Source organism: Adiantum capillus-veneris, chromosome 9, assembly GCF_014529385.1.
Source record: "Adiantum capillus-veneris isolate H3 chromosome 9, ASM1452938v2, whole genome shotgun sequence".
Taxonomy (NCBI): Eukaryota; Viridiplantae; Streptophyta; class Polypodiopsida; order Polypodiales; family Pteridaceae; genus Adiantum; species Adiantum capillus-veneris.
This window is the reverse complement of record NC_140939.1, coordinates 79,384,239-79,405,224: the sequence shown is the minus strand read 5'-3', so window position 1 is coordinate 79,405,224 and position 20,986 is coordinate 79,384,239.

Sequence of the window (20,986 nt, the reverse complement as noted above, 5' to 3'; positions counted from 1 at the left end):
ATGTAACAATCTAGCACAGGTGTAATATCCTCGTTCATTTCAGCATGTGCAATTTTTACAACAGGAAAACTCTCTTTTACCTTTCTCCTAGTGCTAACTGCCTTTGTTAAATCCCTCCTAACTTGTGGGCTTAATGCAAGAAACTGAGGCCATGAGATATCAGAACCCTTACCTCGCATGTCTTCCAACAGGTTGTATGGAGCCATACCATGTCCAAGAGGGAAGTCTTGGAGATTGATACGACGTCGAGTCCTCTTAGCTTCCTTGGTCTCCTTTGCCTTCTTGCCTTGTCCATGGTCACTCTGTGATGGGACACCCTCTTTCTCTTTACCTTTTCCTCGGCCACGCTTAATGCCATTTGCTTCCATGTCAACCTCATTTGAGTTTGTCACCTCTACCACATGCACGTTTGGATCTGGCAAAGGTGGAACTCCTTCTACCCCTTGTGGAGGTGGTCTTGGTCCATTTGGTCTTTGTAGAAGCCTTGGTTGTTGACCAGTTCCTTCACCTGCATTCATCACTGGGTAATTCAAGTTAGGTCTCCCTGGCTCCCCACGGGGCCAAGGACAATTATACATCCCATGTCCAGACTCTCCGCAATTCCAACATTGCAAGACTCTCCTAGGTCGTGGATCTCGCTCTTCAGACTTCTTTGCTTGTCCCTTTGGACCTACAGCTTGTGCAAGGTGAATTGACAGGCTGCTTAAAGATTCGTTTAACTTCTTAATTACTTCCGTCGTTACCTCAGGAATCTCCCTCGATGTTGATGCTTGTGACTTACCTTTGGGTCTAAGACCTTCTATTGGAACCTCTCCCCTTAAGCACTTGAGTTTCCTATATTTCTCAGCAGCCCTAGTTTCAGCTGCATCAAAGGTAGCAGGTGCACCCGCCTCAACTTTTACCTTAAGGTCAGGAAAGAGTCCGGCTATGAACCTCTCCTTCTTTAGAAATTCTGCACCATCACCAGGGTTAGCAATATTTCGTATCCATAAAGCCCAAAGACGTAGAAACTCTTGCTTGTACAAGTAGTAGTCATCTAAGTCTTTTTGCTTATGAGAAACAATGTCTTGCCATAATTTTTGAGTGTTTTGGGGATCAAAGAAGTATTTCTTGAAACGATTCAAAACTTCTGTGTAATTCCCCTTAACTTCCTCAGGCAAAGAGTCAAACCAAGTGCTAGCATCTTTCCTAAGGACCACCTCAAACATTTCTACACGTTCTTGATCAGTTATTATCCTCTTGATACGGCAAGACATCTTGAAATTCGCAAAAAATAATTCTGCATCCTCTCCAGGCTCTCCAAAGAAAAGAGGATACCCAGACATTTGGCGTTGGCTTTCCATTGAATTGATTTCAAAGTGACACCCGTTTTTGTTTTTCTTTCTTAAAAAGATTTACACAATAATTTTTTATAGCTTGCAATCTATTCTACAACAAAATAAAGATATTCACATCAAACGACCTATGATAATCAATAAGAGGTAGGATGACAAGGTTTGGTGATGCGAGAATTTCTCCTACTCTTTGGGCACCAAACATAAACACCATACGTTGTTGAAAATGGATTTTCCTACTAATTGCAATGTTTATTCTAATGTGTGGAGTAAAATGGAAGGGGAAAACCTCTATTCCTGGGCCATTATCCATGGTCTATGCATGACCTAATGCTTAAAACAAAACAAAAATATAGATGTCCAAACGAAGGTCGTACCTAATGAGAGGCAAAATAAAAGGATTTACTGAAGCGTTTATCTCGGCCAACCTAAGAGGACCTAAAATTCTACGAATGACAAGTTGAAATTGCAACTTAGTACTAACAATTATGTGTACCTTTTGCCTTGCAATGGGAATGAAGGGATCATACAAATTTTCGTGATTCATGCAAACTACTTGACTATGCTAAAGGTTGATTCTACACAAAAATACACAAGCCGTCCTCCGTGGGGGCACCAATTGAGGCGGTCCGGGGCAGGCAACAAGAAGAGCAACCTATAGACACCCTTCAAGGCTCCCGTGCTGCTCAATGGGGCTGGGGCACAACACAACACAAACCAAAACAACAAACCCACAGCCAAATCCCAACTACACAAGGGGGACCACCTAGTTTAAGAGCGAACTAGGACGCAAAGAGGAGAATCATTAGAGCAACCCACAAACAAGCAAGGAATTTACACTAACCCTAACACCAATGGAACACTCTCACACACTAAAACACGAGAGAGAGAGAGAGAGAGAGAGAGAGAGAGAGAGAGAGAGAGAGAGAGAGAGAGAGAGAGAGAGAGAGAGAGAGAGAGAGAGAGAGAGAGAGATAGTGCTCGGGCTGCTTTGAAACGTATCGGCAATGATCAAGCAAACACAACTATATATTTAAGAAAGAGAGAGAAAGGGGGAGGGGGTGCTTGTTGCATTAATACCTTCTTACAAATCTGTCATGACAAATCAAAGTGAGATTAGTATTTGTTCAACATAGCTTGCGTAAATTTCACCACAACACATCACAAGAAAAACCACCCCAATCACTGTCTTAAGGCCAGGGGAGTCCTCTCCACCCTGTCGCCCTCTTACAGTATGTGGGATTTATGGCTAGATTGATGACAACACCAGAGACAAGCTATCAAGAACTTAACAAAAAACACCAAGACACTTACCCATCATTGTTGTCCATTACTTCACGTTGGAAGGGAGACAAAGTATCCAAGCTTAGTCCAAATCCACCCTCCTTGATTCAGCAAATGTTGGGCTTACACTAGTAGGTGAAATGATAGATTTCCTACTCTCAATTGAATGATCACTCTCTCTTACAATGGCATAGAGTTCCCTTGCTAATCCCCTATTCAACACATGCACATGCATAAGACAATGAGCTTCCACTCAAGAGCTCCTTCTAGAGAGGTTGAGCTTGGCTTCTCAAGCTATAGCATAGTGCTCTTGCTTATGGCTCCTCCCTTTTGTGCTATCTACACCCTCCTTTTATAGCAATTTTGAAGGCTAGGGTTACTCCTCTAACCATGGTTGGGTTAGATTTTCAGAAATTTATCTAATTTCTTTTGCTTGGAATTATCAAGAAGTTGGTGGGGAAAGAGAGAGGAGAGAAATGGAGGTGATAGGACTTTTCATAGTGGGTTAGTGTTAGTAGAGTTAGTATTAATTTACAAATGGAATTGGATATTTACAATGGGAGTATCCATGTAGGATACAAATAAGGAAGAAAAACTCTTAAGAGGTAAGAAAAGGTGGATTTCTTACAAGGTTGATACTCCAAGTGTCTTGAGTAGGGCCAATTTTGACGCTTGTTGACGGTCCACTAGCTTGGACGGTACAGTTTTTCTCCACTCTTGACCTTCCTTGAGAGACAAGGTAATTGAAGCTGAGTAATCAACCACCATGATGCTGTCTTTTAAGAGAAGAGGCTGAATTTTGTGGTTTTTTTTATAGATATGGGTAAATTGGAGGAGGAAAAATGAGACTAGGTGGTCAATTTTGGAATGGAATTGTGTGTGGGAGGTATGAGTTCACCATGGTTTCTCTTATTCTTCAAGGTTGAGGAGAAGGTGAGTAGGGTGCAGAGAGGAGTGGTGAGAGAGGTGGGGATGATGAGTGGAGAAGTGTGTGTGAAAGAGGAAAATGATAAAGTGGAAGAGAGAGTGTGGCTGCATAGCATGGGAAAACTGGGGTCCACTAATAAAATCATAGCTCACAGCTCGTAGCTCAAAAAAATATGAAAAAATTTGAGGCAAAAGTTCAGCCCACGAGCTACAACTTTGTTTGTATCACCTTTTCAAATTCGGAGAGCAAGTGAACTTTAAAAATTCAGCAAAACTTACCGTTTTTTTCCACTGCACAAGGTCCTTGTGGGGTCCTTCTTTGGATGATTCTTTTGAATACCTCCAAGAGTGAGCCCTCCATAGTGCATGTATGCATGCCACCTACCCTTGTCCTTATTTGGTAGGTCTATAATTGAAGATATTGTTGAGATTATGATATAAGTGAATAGTACAACTAAGAAAATCAAATATTGAGGGGTCTAAAAAATATGTACATGTCAAATATAAATAATATAAGTGGAAAAAACATAAAGGGGTCAAAAGAAATCTCTCTCATATGAGGCTACCATCAAAAGATAAATATTTTTGGTGTTCTTAAAAAAAAACAAAATAGATGTAGGAAGGGAAAAATCACAATAGTGAAAAAATATACACATAAATAAAACTAGTTTTTTTGGATTTTTGTTGGGGTGGAGTTACACCAAATATAAGAGAAGCTTACATGAAAATATTTCTATATGGAATAAAGAATATGAAAAATGGTAATAAAAATTGTGGTAATGGTGAGGCAATGTACAGAGCATAAATAACACACACCTAGGTAGAAATATTTAAATAAATACCAAAATAATTATGAAAAAATCTTTTATTTAGGCCCTATATACAAAGAAATATTTACATACGCATGGGCCATAATATACTAATTTTTATAATTTTTTTTATTTTTTTGGCTCAACTAGCCCAATGACTAGCTAATTGAGGGTTTTTTAAGAAGATATGAAAAAAGTCCCATGACTCACGCACGCCTATGTATAGTGAAATGGTAGGGATAACCACAGTGTTTGGGTGATTTTGGTAGGGTGAGGTAACTCACTGTGACAATTACAAAAAGCCAAAAAACGGCTATCACTATGAGACCAACTCACGTTTGCGAATAAGATTTTGGAATTGTAATGGGTATCCATGGAATGCGGGAATTGGCATTGATGAGCTTACCAATGACTCCGATGTGATACTTCTTGTCGAAACATGGAAGCATGATACGCAACAAATCCTTTGATTGGACAAATACGATGTGTATTCTTTGATGTGGACCAAAAATGCAAAGCAACGAAGAGGCCAAGGAGGCGTAGCATGTATGACCAAAAAGGGTTTGAAAGATGTTTCCATTGTCAAAGAAGATAAGAATAAACGCTACTTATGGCTGAAAATCAGCCCACCAAATGGTCAAGTCATGGTTGTGGCTGGTTACTACATTCCTCACTATGACTCCAACTTTTATGCTCACTTGAATATGGATAGAGATCAGCGCTTTGTTGAACTAGAGAAAGACATTGCTCATTACAAGGATCAAGGAGAACTCATTTTTTTTGGAAACATGAATGCTCGCACAAATATGTTACAGCACGACACACAACAAGTCGACATGATACATGTCTCAACAAGAATGGACGACTCATACATGTATAATCGAAGTTCTAATGATGCAAAAGAACTGGATCACTATGGAAAGTCACTTCTACATATGTGCAATAGTACCGGAATGCTCATTGCAAATGGTGTATCTCTATGGCAAGGCACCAATGACTTTACATGTAGAAAGCACAATGGTGATAGCGTGATTGAATATATGTTGTTCTCGAAAGCCACTCTAGAATGCATACAAAGCTTTACACTTGGTGAATAGAATCTGGAATCGGATCATAGGATGTTATGTATTGACCTCAAGTGCGGTAAATGGCCCGAGCATGTAGCCTCCAATCATGATGTGAATCATTTGTACCTACGTCTAGACTTCGAACGAGCACTTATATATGCTGATATGGTGGACCAAATCTTAAGCATGATAGAGCATCAAGAGAGCCCAACATTAGAATGCAAGTAAAAAATTTTCAAAGAAGTAATTTTCTCTTGTGCGAAGGAATGATTTTCGATGAAACACATGTCTTGCAAAAGGTCTAAGAAGGGTAGCACCAAGAAGAAATGGTTTGACATGGAATGTAGTCAAGCCCAAAAACACTTGAGATTGGATGCACTCAAAGACAAGGAAATTTACTTGGAATGTTCACACACATACAAAGCACTTGTTCAAAAGAAGAGGAGAAGGTGGGAAGTCAAAAAACAACTTCTTTTAGCGCAAGAGAAAGCACATGCATGTGGTAAGTTTTGGCAAAATCTAAAAGGCAAGCGCGTTGAGAGCTTTGGTGACTTGACTCTTGAGGATATGTATATGCATTGCACGAACCTCTATGAGCAACCCAATGTTGATAAGATGGAGTGTTGTAGCTCCCTTCCGTTTATGTCTCCCTTCTTTACCATTGAAGATGTATGCCGCGCGCTTGAGAAAGTTGCTACTCGCAAGGCAGGTGACCTTAAAGGTGTCAAGGCTGAAATGATTAATTGGACAAGCAAGAAAGCACGATATTGGATATGCGATATGTTTAACCTTGCACTTCAGTATGGCATGCCTCATGATTGGAGTGCAAATTGGATCAAACCTTTACACAAAGGAGGAGATGTAAACAATGTGAACAACTATTGCACTATAATGGTTTGTTCTTTGATGGAAAAGTTATTTGGATGTATCATGGAGATGAAGATAAGTGAATGGGCTAAAAAGAATGGTAGGTTTTCGAAAGCATCATAGCACTATTGATCACCTTGTCACTCTTCGAGTTCTTATGGAAGCGTCTCGATTGGATTTCAAGAAATCTTTGGAGACGTATGCAAAGCCTTCAAGTGCCGAGAGAATTTATGCATGCAATCTTTCGCATCTACCAAAAAGTGATATGTCAATTACGTATGGGAGATGGAATTTCAATTTTTTTTGCAAACACCATTGGTGTCAAACAAGGATGCCCACTTTCCCCAACCCTCTTTGGGCTACTCATTGATGAATTGTAATACATGGTTCTTGATTTTATGCACCAAGAAGGCATATGAGAGGTTAAGATCGGAAATGCGGTGATCATGCTTTTGCTTTATGCCGATGATGTAGTGCTCTTGGCACATACCTTAGAAGATGCACAAAAGTCTATGAGTGTCTTGGAACGCTTTTGGCTACATAGAAGGCTGATCTTGAATGGATCCAAAACCAAGGTTATGCTTGTAAAGACCCTCAATGACCAAAATCCATGCATTGTATACAACAATGAGAAACTTGAAGTGGTAGATCACTTCAAGTACCTTGGCCTTGAGGTTCCATCCAATCAAAAATGGAAGGATTGTGCAATGTGTTTCTTGGAAGCTGGAAAGAGGGCTTATTATGCATTTGAGAACATGTGAAATGCTGGAGAGATCAAGTGTTGGTCTCTCAAAAAGTACCTCTTTGACACATTGGTGACACCCATGATTCTTTATGGAGTTGAAGTGTGGGGTGGAAGCATCAGGAAGTCTACTTGGAAAGAGTTTGAGAATGTCCAAAAGCGTTTTCTCACCAACTTTCTCCAATTCAAGACACAAACACCCTACATTCTCTTACTTCTTGAGTCCGGATCGCTTGCCATTGAGGTATTGGGCATGCAAAGGGTTGTGGAGTACATGCGTAAGACACAACATAGCCCTTTGCATCGACTTCCTAGAATCTCATATGAAGCAAGTCAAAAGGCTCAAAAGACATACAAGAGAAAAATACTAAGTTCGGGGTGGATGCTTGACATCAAGAAATGGTTTGGAAGATGGGATGCATGTCACTTGGTCAAGGATGCATCGATCGACTCCCAAGTTAATGAGGCATTCTTACAACGCCAATGTATCACGACTTGGGAGAAATCCGAAGGTTCCCGCTTCAGCATTACACCACACACATTGCCCCAAAATACAAATCTCTCTTCTTCTCTGAACGAGGTAACCGAACCCATCCCTACATCCTTGAGCCCATCCCGTTGAGTGCGATCCGCACCTTGCCTCCATTTGTCTTAGCTCCCATTCTCTACACTGCATGATAGGACGTTGGGGCACTAGCGAGGAGTGTCATCGACTTTGCACCTTATGCCCTCGTCAAGTGCGAGAGAGTGAGTACCACACACTACTTGAGTGCCTAGATTTTGACCACATTAGGTCCTCTTTTTGCCATATATTCAGCCATGAGCTCTCCCTATATACCTTCCTCTCCCAACCACGATGTGGACTCTCTATTGCGACGCTCATTTCAGCCTTTTTTGAGCATCGAGAGTCACTTATGACCTCCACTCACACCACGTGACATGTTCATTTGGTCTCATAGGTCATATTTGACCTCCGAGGATGATAATAGAACTATCTATCTCTCTCTCTCTCTCTCTCTCTCGCACACACACACACATACACTCTCTCTCTCTCTCTCTCTCACACACGCACACACACACACACTCACACACACACACACATACACACAAGCTAAAAATTATGAGTTATCAGCTTGCCTCTTCCATCACTCATGTCGAATAAAAGAAGAACGCATTTTGTTGCTAGCTAGCCTTTGAACATTCCAAAGCTACAAGCACCTTCAAGATCTATGTCAAAAAAGAGAGAGATGGTTGGGCTTCTTGTAGGCTTAGCTTTCCTTGCAAGCTCAATTATCCACTATTGTGAAGAGATGTTAAGATGTTGTGATTGCTACAACTAGAGAAGAGACAAAGGGGTTTTTTCCACTACATGCACTATCATGTAGACATGGGTGTGTAGATTTCTAGTACCCACAAATGGCATTGACCAATAAATACGAGATTATAACCCGGTGGTTTTGATCTCTGTGCACCTCTAGACCGAGGTGTGCAGGATTCGGACATGACTAGAGTATGTGAGGTAGTTTATAGTGTGAACAAAGAGAGAGAGAGAGAGAGAGAGAGAAAAAGAGAGAGACAGAGATAAAAGATGGAGGATGCCAATAGAAGATTAAATTTATGTCTAGGTTATAAGGTTCTTACATTCATTATGAGTAGTGACAAGGATGTTGGGCCATCCAACCAAAACACCTCTCTCTCAACAAGGATCTTATGTCTTTGTTAATCAATGCAAGCATGTTGTGCAACGGACAAGACGCGTTTCTTTGCAGCATGTTCAAAAATTTGGCGAGTTTGATACATCTATTATAGATCAAGTTGTTGCCAATTATAACTCGTCGGACTCTGACGCTGACCAAAAGGCAGCAATCTTGCAACCCAATAGACATGTTCGCAGGCGCTTTGGTCAAGCAGCATACGTGAGGCCACAAGATGTAGCCTCTGAAATCTTGGAGGATAATCATGAAGACCACATTCCCAATGAGGCAATGTTTGAGCTCAAGATCAATGAAATAATCGAGACGATCATGGATTTAGAAAGTGTTATCTATGATGATATGAAAACTGAAGTCGATATGTCATTGTATGATGGAGCACGTTTGTCTAGATTGAAGGCGCTCCTGATTCGTCTCAACATGCAGGCAAAGTTTGGATGGAGTGACAGTAGCGTCATAGAGCTTTTCAGGTGACCTATTACAATGTGTTTACTTCAATAAAAAAACTCTAGATGTATAATGATATGATAGATTACTTACACAAGTGTACCGTATTTTTTTCGTAGTGTAGATTGCTCAAAGAGCACATATTGCCAGCTGATAATGTGATGCCATATTCTAAAGAGGAAGCAACAAAGATTTTTCAAAACTTGGGGATGGATTACAATCCGATTTACGCTTGTCTTAATGACTGCATTTCTTTCAGAGGGGAATACATAGACATGGAGAAGTGTCCAAAATGTGATTCCGAGAGATATCGAGTAGATCTCCACTCCACAAAAACTCCACAAAAGGTTTTCGACATTTTCCTCTGCTTCGTTGCATCAAGAATTTCTTCAAATGTAAGTTCATGGCCACCCTAGCATCATGGAACGAGGAGAATAGATCTTCGGATGGTGTGCTACGGATTCCTTCAGATTGCGCAGCCTGGGAACATAAAGACGATACATGGGTGGATTTTGCCAGGGAAGCTCGAAATTTGTGCATAGGCCTGGCTATGGATAGCGTAAATCCATTTGGTTAGAGATCAACATCTTATGATGTATGGCCCGTTTTCATCGTCCCGACTACAATATTCCCCCATGGTTGACTACCAAGAAGGGGCACCTTTAGCTAATCTTGATTGTGCCGGGGCGGTAAAAGTGAAGAATATGGATGTGTATCTTCATCAACTATTGGAAGAGCTACAAGAATTGTGGATTGGGATAGAACTGGTAGACATGAGCCGCTGCACATGTCGATGGAATTCTTTGATCAGAGGCATTGTAATGTGGACCATGCATGACTATCTGGACTAACAAAATGCTGAGGTGATTTACACTCAAACTCAAACACTGTAAATCTTGGTTTTTCTCAAGCTTATCTATTGTCATGTGTATACATGCATGGATTCAAACAACTGAATACAGAGCATGTGTCACATGTGGAACTAGACGTAATGCTAGTCCGGCACCCTCATTGAAGAAGCATCAAGCTGCTACTCTCTATGGGTGTATGCAAAGGATCTACGAAATGAAACGGAGGACATGTTCCTAAACAAAGATCTCTATATGGACATAGTGAGTTATGTTGAGCTATGTGAGGACAAGAGAGAGACCTCTTAAAGCCATAAACATTGTATTTGAACAATTTTTCTCCATTTTATAATATATATTGTATTTCCGTGGCTTTTTGTCCATTCTTGTCTATATGCTATACTTGAGAAATTTAAATTGTGTTTAAACATCATTGCTTCCACTCTAGGTATGCTCCAGCTATGTTCTCACAAGCAAGGACACTCCTCGGTGTGTCGTGAAAGTCTGATACTCCGACATAGCACTGCGCTCTGAGTGCAATGGAGACTGAGGTTGCAATCGTGAAGGAGGTGACCCATCTCTCCTCATAGATGCTACATCTATGAGCATGGATGGATCACCTCTCTCGTGATTGTAGTCTCAGTCTCCATCACACCACGAGTTTCATCCTTTTACAAGATATGTAGAATGCACATGGGAGATAAATTCACAAGAACTTCACAGGAATCTCTCTACACAGGAATCCCTCCCCCTTTATGAGTCCTCTCTCTCTCTCTCTCTCTCTCTCACTTGCTCTCTCTCTGTCTCTCTCTCATGTTCGTGTGTTTAATGCAGGTATGGAAGATGATGAGTTTCTTTCTTCTTTTTCACCCCAGTAGAGGAGGTGATAGAAAAGCATCATCACTCTGGATCACCATCATGTTGTTCCAGTCCGTTAGTGTCTCACTCTATTTCGGAGAATTCAACGCGCTTTGAATCTTTGGTGTCGACGAGACGATCTTCACACTCGTCTAGGCAGCACTGATGTTGTGGTGGTGGAGGCAATGGTTGTTGTGGGGATGCCGCCACTGATTCCTCGACATCGTCTCGTGTTCGACGAGGCTCCTTTGCATAGTATATGATGATGGTTGAGTTTTTTTATTCTCACTGAAGAATACGATACATTTTAGAGTAGCAAGTATAACTTTCTCAATATTGCTAGTTTCTTAGGCCAATTGTGTGTATTTTGTAGGTAGTAACCATATCTAATCATAGACTACAAACTTGGCTAGATATTGAGTAGTTTCTATGGGTTTCTAGAGGTCATAATGCTAGACCCAGTTTTTTCATGTTTGCTGTATTTAGCACTTTATCATTGCCGCCAGGTTCCAATTGTAAGACATCCATTATCCTTTTGACATGCTACATGGCTCCTTTTGAATCCAGAGGCCCAAAAAGAACTAAGAAAACATGTATATAGTATCTGTATTGAGCGTGACTATAGAAACTTTGATGATAGGTCCGTAGAATGGCAAAAATACAACTTTTTTGTACCTATTTTTTTTGCCCAAATATAAATTAGTGAGGTAAAAGCAACCATATGTTTTGGTCACCAACCCACTGACGTTAACGGGGCATTTTATCTCATGTCCTACAAAAATCTCCACTCTTATTTATATGCAATCAACTGTAAGAAATTGTTGTTTTAGGCAAAATGCACTGGTCCATCAACTTTGGAGGCTTGTAGTGACGAAGGGATGAGAAAAATTACAAGTTTCTCATTTTTTTTATATGTAGTAGTTCTTGAACTATAAGGTCATGAAAGGATTTTTCAAAATGAGTGGATCTACTATGGTTTTGGAATTTTTGCCCAAAACCCTGAAAGGACACTTTTGTCCTATTAGGTTACCATTCTAGTGTTAACCACTAATTAGTTATGACCTAACTAATCTAAGCATCATCGGAAATCATAGGAAGATTGAGAGAGGCATAGTGAAAGAGAATGAATCATTAATTAGTGTTAATCAAGTCTCATGAGCAAAGAGAATCTCAAGGACTCCATATACACACACCTCAAGAGCTCTCACCAACGAGTCCTCTCAACAAATGAGCTTGAGAACCCTAATTTCCTTTATACACTGCCTTATATACCTAGGGTAAAAATATGCAATGTTGGGGCATCCAAGGCCTTTAGGGTGACTTCAAGAGGTTGTGTGCACTTGTGACGTTTTTAGCGACAAAAATACTTTGGGTTTCTATACTCCTTGTTGTCGCTACGGGAACGTTGCTATATGTGTCGCTATATACGTTGCTATATAGTGATGTAGATAGCACCATAGATAGCGATGGTTGGAGGCTTCCTATAGTGAAACTCATTGCGACGTTGCAGAGCCTTATAAAGTGACACCCGAGAGTAAAATTTTTTGGGTGGCAAGGAATTGAATGCACTGCCACCCATCAACCATATTGAATGTTTCAATGATAGAGTAAACCTAAATGAATCCAAGATAAGCCCAAATTCACCTTTGAAAGAAATTGCAAGGTATAGATCCAAAGAAGTCATCCACAAGACAATATAAAGAAGTCATCCACAAGACAATATAACCATTAACTGCATCACGCATAGTATTTTTTGCAGAATAAAGGTACAAAACTGACAAAAGTAAATTGATGAAAGTAAATCAATGACAATTGTACACATCATAGGCAAAGTCACTTGATTGTTAAGCTTCATAAATGTAATAGTTACAACACCATTGTCATTATTGAGAAAATACATGGTTTTCCAACAGTTACAAAAAGACGGATACACGTTGCTATGACAAAAGGAAACTAATGCTATTTGTCTATGGGTAGATTGATGTCGTCTAATCAGACGTCTCATCACGTCCAAGCGACATATTTGTGGGTTTCTGCAGAAAAAATCAATAAGACTTTCTGTAAGTATAAACATATAATTTACAAAACAATCTATTTTCTTAGCTTATCACTAAAATACAACAAATGTAAAAGAGTAAAGTGAAATACTACCCATGCCGCCGCGAGAACTCAGAATGTCCATCAGGGTGTTTAATCCGTTTCTGCCTGCGTACTCACGCTCGTACGGTGTGGGGTCACGTCCTATCTCATCGACCAGTGTTCAAAACATACAAAGAATCCATTATGTTAGAATTTAAAAGTACAAATAGATGTAACTACCAAACCTAAAGAACAATGCAAAAAAACTTACAAAATCAGCCTCAAATGATGCCCACTCACCGCTCCCCAAGTGGTGTGATCTCCCTACCTCTACTAGCGCTTTGGCTGCCTCCTTTTTTTTGCTTCTACTTGTCAGGATTCTCGCACGCTACTCGCTTCACATTCTTCCAATCTTCTTTGGCCAGCCAATTTGGTCTTTTCCACCCATGCTTTATTTCATTTTGTACTTAAGAACGCTTGTGCTTGCACTATTCGCGCATTTGAACCTTTATCAGGTCTTCATTGAAGCACTCATTCCAACTTGACATGGGAAACTTGTCATGCAACATGCTAATGACTCTGTATTTTAACTCACTTGGCACTTCACTCATGGTGTTTAGTATGTAGTGTCTAAACACCTGAGAACAAAGTCCGCGCATACACAAGATCACCTTCTTGCCTTTGTCATCCAAGATGATGCCACCGTTGATGTTGACTGAGTACGGCAAGCCCTCTCACATGTGATGCGTGAACCAGGGTGTCTCAACAGGGGTCTCTAGAAGCGTGTCAATGGGGGTACGGACGTCAGGTATCTGCACTGGAGTCTAGGCCCCAAAGCGAGGAGTTTCAACTGGGGTGACTCCCGGAGGAGTAGCTAGTGGTGTGTAGCTAGGGACGGCCAATAGCCACGAAAAACCTAGCATAGATGGCAATGGCAAGGCTGGTGTGGGGCCAAAAAAATAAGGATATCAAGAAAGCCACCAAAAAATCATAAAAGTGATAATTTTGGCCAAAAAATAGGATTATGCAATTCTTGTAAATTGGTCATAACTTTCAATTTTAGTGATTTGTTCACCTCTCGAGAGTCTGTCCCTCATGGAAATTCAGTCACTTGTGCCAACAATGCCTTTTATCCGGTTCAGGGATTTGGAAAGATTGTGCTTACTACTGCAAATGGCAGTTCTTTCACACTTGTTGATGCACTTTATGTACCTAGGATCAAGAAGAATCTTTTATCTGTATTTGCACTTGCTAGACTTGGACTTGTAGTCAAATTTGTGGTTGCTTCTTTGACACCTCTTGAAGCACCTATCAATGTGAAGGATGTATTATGGGTAAGATGCAGCATTCTAAGATTCGAAAGGATGGTTCAGTTTGGGCCACATGCAGGTTGCAGGTTGTGCATAGTGATGTTTGTGGGCCCATGCAAACTCCGTCCTTGGGAAATTACCTTTACTTCATGACTTTCATTGATGATTACTCCAGGAATGCATGGGTATTTCCACTTAAACGGAAGTCCAAAGTTCTTATGTTCTTCAAAGAATTTCTGGCTATGGCTGAAAATGTATCCAAATGTACTATGGGCACCCTCCGTTCCGATTGAGGGGGGGAGTATATGTCTCATGAATTTAATGAATTTTTGGCTACTCGTGGGATAAAACACCAATGTACAGTGCCTTATACACCTCAACAAAATGGTGTTGCTGAGAGGAAAAATACGTGACTTACGAAAATGGCACGATGTATGGTCAAAAGTCAAGCTTTGCCGCATTCTTTTTGGCTTGAGGCCATCATGTGTGCCACTTATGTACTTAACAGGTGTCTTAAAAAATCTTTGCAGTCTATTACTCCATATGAAGTATCGGATGATAGAAAGCCATCTATTAAGCACATGTGTATTTTTGGCTGTTTGGCTTATGGTTTAGTGCCACAAGTGCAGCGCCAAAAATTGGATAATAAGGTTGTGAAATGTATTTTTGTTGGTTATAGTGCTGAAAGCAAAGGTTACAGGTTGTATCATCCGCAAATAAAGCGTATTCTAGTTTCCCGAGATGTAGTAGTTTTGGAAGATTTTGTTCAGCCCTTTCTGTCATGTACTAGAGACAGTAATGTAAGCTCACAGAACATTTATGACACTTGTTGCCTCTTTTTAGTGGTGAAGGTTTGAATGTAAATTCCAGTGAGACAAATGTATAGCTTGTGGGAGTTTCCAAAAATGTTATAGATCAGCCTATTACTGATACAGATGTTCATGATGTACTTGATGAGGAAAGGGCTGAAAATGAGCAGGTTAGAGGTATGCCAAAATGGATGGTGCACACTTTGCGTGATAGTAAATTGGATGCACCTTTGTCTAGTCATACTCGTTCAGGATGCACCTTTATCTAGTCGTACTCGTTCAGGATCTCTCCATGCATCTTATGCATCAGATTTTTATGCTTTGGCTGTGTCTAGCTTACGTGACGTTGAGGAACCTCTACCTTTTGATGAAGCACAAAATTCAAAAAATTGGATGGCTACCATGCAATCAGAATTTGATGCACTTATAGAAAATGACACATGGACTTTATGTGATTTGCCTCCTAGCAAAAAGGCCATTGGTATGAAGTGGGCTTACAAGTTTAAACGCAAGTGGGATGGTGAGATCGATCGCAAAAGGCTCGACTTGTTGCATAGGGTTATGCACAGCAAAAAGGCATAGATTATGAAGAGACTTTTGCTCCCACATGAAAAACTACCTACCATACTATATATCAACGGAGAGATCTTCAAAAGGAGAATCTAAAAACACAAGGTCCGAAAAGTTTTGACCTAAACTACAAAAATTTTACCAGTCCCCACTTTTTCATTGGTAGAAGTAAAATAGGTCCTTTTTTTGTACCACCAAACCACGCTTTCACCCCCCACTTGTCGTATGACTACTGTGAGTTTTCTATGTGCATTGGTAGCTCATTTTGGTTGGGATGTACATCAATTAGACATTGTTACTGCTTTCTTGAATGGTGACATATTTGAGGAAGTTTATGTAACGTAGCCTCGCGGTTTTGTCAAGAAAGGACAAGAGGAAAAAGTGTGCAGATGTAAGAAGGATTTGTATGGGTTGAACCAATCTCCTTGTGCTTAATATGAGAAAGGTTACACTCATTTGGTCAAACAAGGCTTTTGTAATAGTCCAACAGAGAGCACATTCTATGTAAAGTGTGAGGGTGATTTACTTCTCATTGTGGTTCTTTATGTCGATGATTTGCTGATCACTGGACCAAATGAGAGACATATTGCTGAATTTAAGGCTTTTGAATGCTACTTTCAAGATGAAAAATTTGGGACTGCTGCATCATTATTTGGGTATATAGTTTAAGCAGTGTGATGGTGGTATTGCCTTGTGTCAGAAAAGTTCCATAGAGACATTGCTATGTAAGTTTGGACTTGAGAATTGCAAATATATTTCCACTCCCATGAAAATAGGTTTAAAATTGATTCTACATGATGCTGATGATCCTGCTGATGTCACTCTTTACCAAACTGCTGTTGACTACCTCATGTATGTATGCAGCACGACGCCGGATATTCAGTTTGCAGTCTCACAAGTCAGCAGATTTATGCATAGCCCAGGGTCTAAGCATTGGCAAGCTCTCAAGAGGATGTTTCGCTACCTTAGTGGCACTTTACATCTTGGCTTGTTTTATCCCAAGGGGGGATCATTGCCGCCAGACCTACATGCTTTTTTAGACTCATATTGGGCTGGTTGTTTTGACACGTGAGTAGCGGTTTTTATTTCGTGCTTGGCAGTTCATGTATATCATGGTTGATCAAGAAGCAACCTACTATGGTCACTTCGAGTAGTAAGGCTGAGTACAGGGCAGTCTTCATAGCTACAGTTGAGTGTGTATGGCTTAGACGCCTTATGGTGGCTGATTTGGGTTTTGGATGGGACACTTCCAACACTATCTACACTGACAGCCAAATCGCATTGGTAGTTGAAAGGAACCCAGATTTTCATGCTCGCACAAAGCACATTGAGGTGCAAAACCACTATGTCAGGGAGAGACTCTTAGCAGGAGAGATCAGCTTGGCTTCTGTGCCAACAAAGGACATCCTTGCAGATCTTTTCACAAAGGCACTGTCCCGTGAGAAGCTCGAAGATTTTTGCAAAGCTTTGGGTTTACTCTCCTTTGTGGACTTATATGTCCTCAGGGCATGGCACTTCCCTTTACTCATGTGCCAGCTCTCGTTCACCTCATCACTCGAGGGGGAACTTGTTACCATATACATGTGGTAGTGATGTGTGTCAACACACTAGGACTGCTGGGTCATTTTTTCTCTGTTTAGGAGGTTTTTTCCTTCGTGCATTGTATATACGCCCATCACTCTAGGGCTATCTATCTTTCCATTACACACTAAGTAACACACTCTCTATTGTGTGCCTTGACCTTCCTTCGTCTTCTCCAAGTTGTGTGCGTTTCTCTGCAACCCTAATTCCAACATTGTGATGATTGATTTGTGTTGTGGTCATGTCCAACTAATGATTTGTGAAGTCACATTTCAATTTTGACAAAAGGGTTGTGCGCACCTAAAGATTGATAAAAACTGCCAATTACTAGTGTGTGTGTGTGTGCCTAAAAAGTGTTTAATTTGCATGATTGATTCATATTTTGATTGCATAATTGATGTGTGCAATAGTTAATTCTTGCGTTTTGGTGCCCAAAACAGGGATTTAGACATTCTAATTGCGACAAATTTTGAATTAATTTTGTCGCTAATTTTGTTGGTTTAATTGCCTAGTCTTGATTTTATTGATGAAATTGTTTAGCAATTGAATTGATGATTTTTTTTTGTGGTTTTATATGGCTGCACTATTCCCCTATGTATGGAGAATGTTTAGGAAATTTTGGGTATTTTTCTAATAATCTTTACAAATTTTTGGTATTTTTTACTAATTTTTGAATTAAATATTGATTAATTCCATAAAAAATTGATATTTTGCGATCTTTACGAGCTACTTTGTGTGTGAATATTTACGGCATCATTTTGTTCATATTTGTGTCCTCTATGGTCAAATTTTGAGCATTTTACTATTTCAGGGGGGGTCGGGTTGACAATTGTGTCGCAAATTATATTTTCGGTAAAATTTGCTATTTCTTGTGTGTATTTGCGTGTCAAAAATGTTTGGTTGTGAATGTCAGTGATTTTCTAAGGTTCCTAGAATTGTTTGGAAGTTTTTTGGATTTTTTGAATTTTTTTTGGAGTTTCGGTTAATTTTCGGCCTATTTTTGTCATTTTTGGATGTTCATATATATATATATTTTTTAAAAGATCAATTTCGAGCTCGAGTGCCTTGCACCGCATAAAATTTTCTCGTTGGCTAGATCTTTACGGTCTTTTGCGAAAGCTTTTTGTTGACAATAAAATTCTTTTCTTGTTCTTCTCTCCCCGGGGGAATCCACCACAAAACCCACTCCCACTCACTCTCTAACTCTCTCTCTCTAACTTCCACTCTGTCACTAACCCCCTCACTCACTCACTAACTTCCTCTCTCTTCCCACTCTCCCACTCTCTCTCTCTCTCTACTCTCTCGCTGTCTGTCCACGCATACCCACCTCCCTTTTGTTTTTTCTACACACCACACACACACACACACACCCTCCCCCTCCTTTGTCTCATGCAAGCCATACCCCCCTCCCTCGTTGTCAGATCCCGCCTGCCTTGGCTCCTATTTGCACCCCGCCAAGCCAGGCCTGTCTCTCCCTCGCTTCTCTCTCGCGCTGTCAGACTTCGAAGTTGCAGCTACGCCATCACCGCCAAGTTGCAACCGCATGCGCAAGCAATCAAGGCGCGTCAACGTTGGAGGGAGTTGGTGAACGACCCCACAGGTAAGCACCACGTAATCTTTTTTAAATTGATTAATTTATTATTAATAAAAAATCTTTAAAAAAACTAAAAAGAATAAAAAGAATTAAAAAATCATTTAAAAACCTAAAAAACAATTTAAAATTCGAAAACAAAACCATAAAAAAATAAAAATAATAAAAAAAGAGAGTAAAAATTTCACAAAAAATTAAAGAATAAAAGAACACATAGAAAGAATCACCCAAAAAAAAAAAACAAAGATAAATAAAAAAAAACAAAAACCTCATAAAAAAACCAAAAATAATACAGATAAATAAAAAAAATCTGTTAAAAAATCATAAAAAGTCTCAAATATTTTTAAAAAACATCCTAAATTGACCAGAAAAAATCCCAACAAATAAAAAAAAATCATAAAACCTTTAAAAAAATTCACAAAAACTAGAAAATTCATAGAAATATTCATTAAAAATTTAAACTTTCTTTAAAAATTCATTAAAAATCAAAAAAATATTTAAAAAACTAGAAAATTTAAAAATTCATAAAAATTAAGAAAAATAAAAAGAAAGTCGTGGAGAGTGCCAGAAGAGCCAAAAAAATTTAGAAAAGCATAAAGCAAAGTCGAAAAGTGTACGGCAAACCGAACAAACCTCGAAAAAGCTGAGAAGAGTACCGCACACCGAGCGAACACCGCAAAACGAGCACACCATACAAAGTGAAGCAAAAAAACAACCAAAAAAAGCAAAAAATCGACCAACTCAAAGTCGTTTGAGGGACAGATAAATTCAAAAATTGTCAAGTGCAAGCAATTGCATTACAAATTAGCTTCTAATTGGACAAAGAGGGCCACAACTCACATTTGATTTCAGATTAGGCTAGTACGAGCAGCATAAATTTTAGTAATCAGCACAAAAATCAGTTAGAAAACAGTTTTTACAAAACCAGTCAACATGGACGCAAATCGAGTTGATAGTGTTTAAGTATAGGAGCAAGCAACTAGCAATGGCAACACAACTGCAAAAGAGCAGATTCTACAGCTATATGGCTACAATGGAGATAGAGTCTTATATGCAGATTTCGAAGGCCATAGATACTTAGCAGGAAAAGCAACACAGGAGCCAAGATCCTATTGATCAGAGTAAAGCCACATTTAGAGAACTCCTAGATGTTCAAAAAGATAACCCGAGTGTTTATCCAAAAACTCTACAAGCCAACAAAGCATCCATTTAGTGCATATGCAATCAGGGTCATTGTACATGGATTACAATCGTCAGATCAATTGTCAAGAGCCAGAATCGCGAGATCCAACAAATCAACCAATAGAAGCAAATCAAATTGGGAAACCAAGTCAAAGACAGTACAAAGGTCAAGACGGAGCATTCTACTATTTGATGCTTAGTATTCTGAAAGAAGATGCCAACAACTTGGTAAACATAGAAGCAGAAACTTCTCAGTGTTGGAATTAGGGTTGCAGAGAAACACACACAGCTTGGAGAAGACGAAGGAAGCTCAAGGCACACAATAGAGAGTATGTTACTTAGTGTGCAATGGAAAGATAGATAGCCCTAGAGTGATGGGCGTATATACAATGCACGGGGGAAAAAACCTCCTAAAGAGGGAAAAAATGCCCCGGCGGTCCTAGTGTGTTCACACACATCACTACCACATGTATATGGTAGCAAATCCCCCCTGGAGTGATGCGGTGAACGAGAGCTGGCACATGAGTAAAGGGAAGTGCCATGCCCTGAGGACAGGATCAGTCCACAAAGGGAAGTAAGCCCAAAGCTTTGCGGAAAGCTTCAAGCTTCTCACGAGACAATGCCTTTGTGAAAAGATCTGCAAGGTTGTCCTATTTTGGCACATAAGCCAAGCTGATCTCTCCTGCTGAGAGCCTCTCCCTGACATAGTGGTAATGCACCTCAATGTGCTTTGTGCGAGCATGAAAAACTGGGTTCCTCGCAACTGCCAATGCGCTCTGACTGTCAGTGTAGATAGTGTTGGCAGTGTCCTGTCCAACACCCAAGTCATCCATAAGGCGTCTGAGCCATACACACTCAACCGTAGCTGTGAAGACTGCCCTGTACTCAGCCTCACAACTCGAAGTGGCCACAGTAGATTGCTTCTTGCTCAACCATGATATACATGAACTGCCAAGCATGAAACAAAAA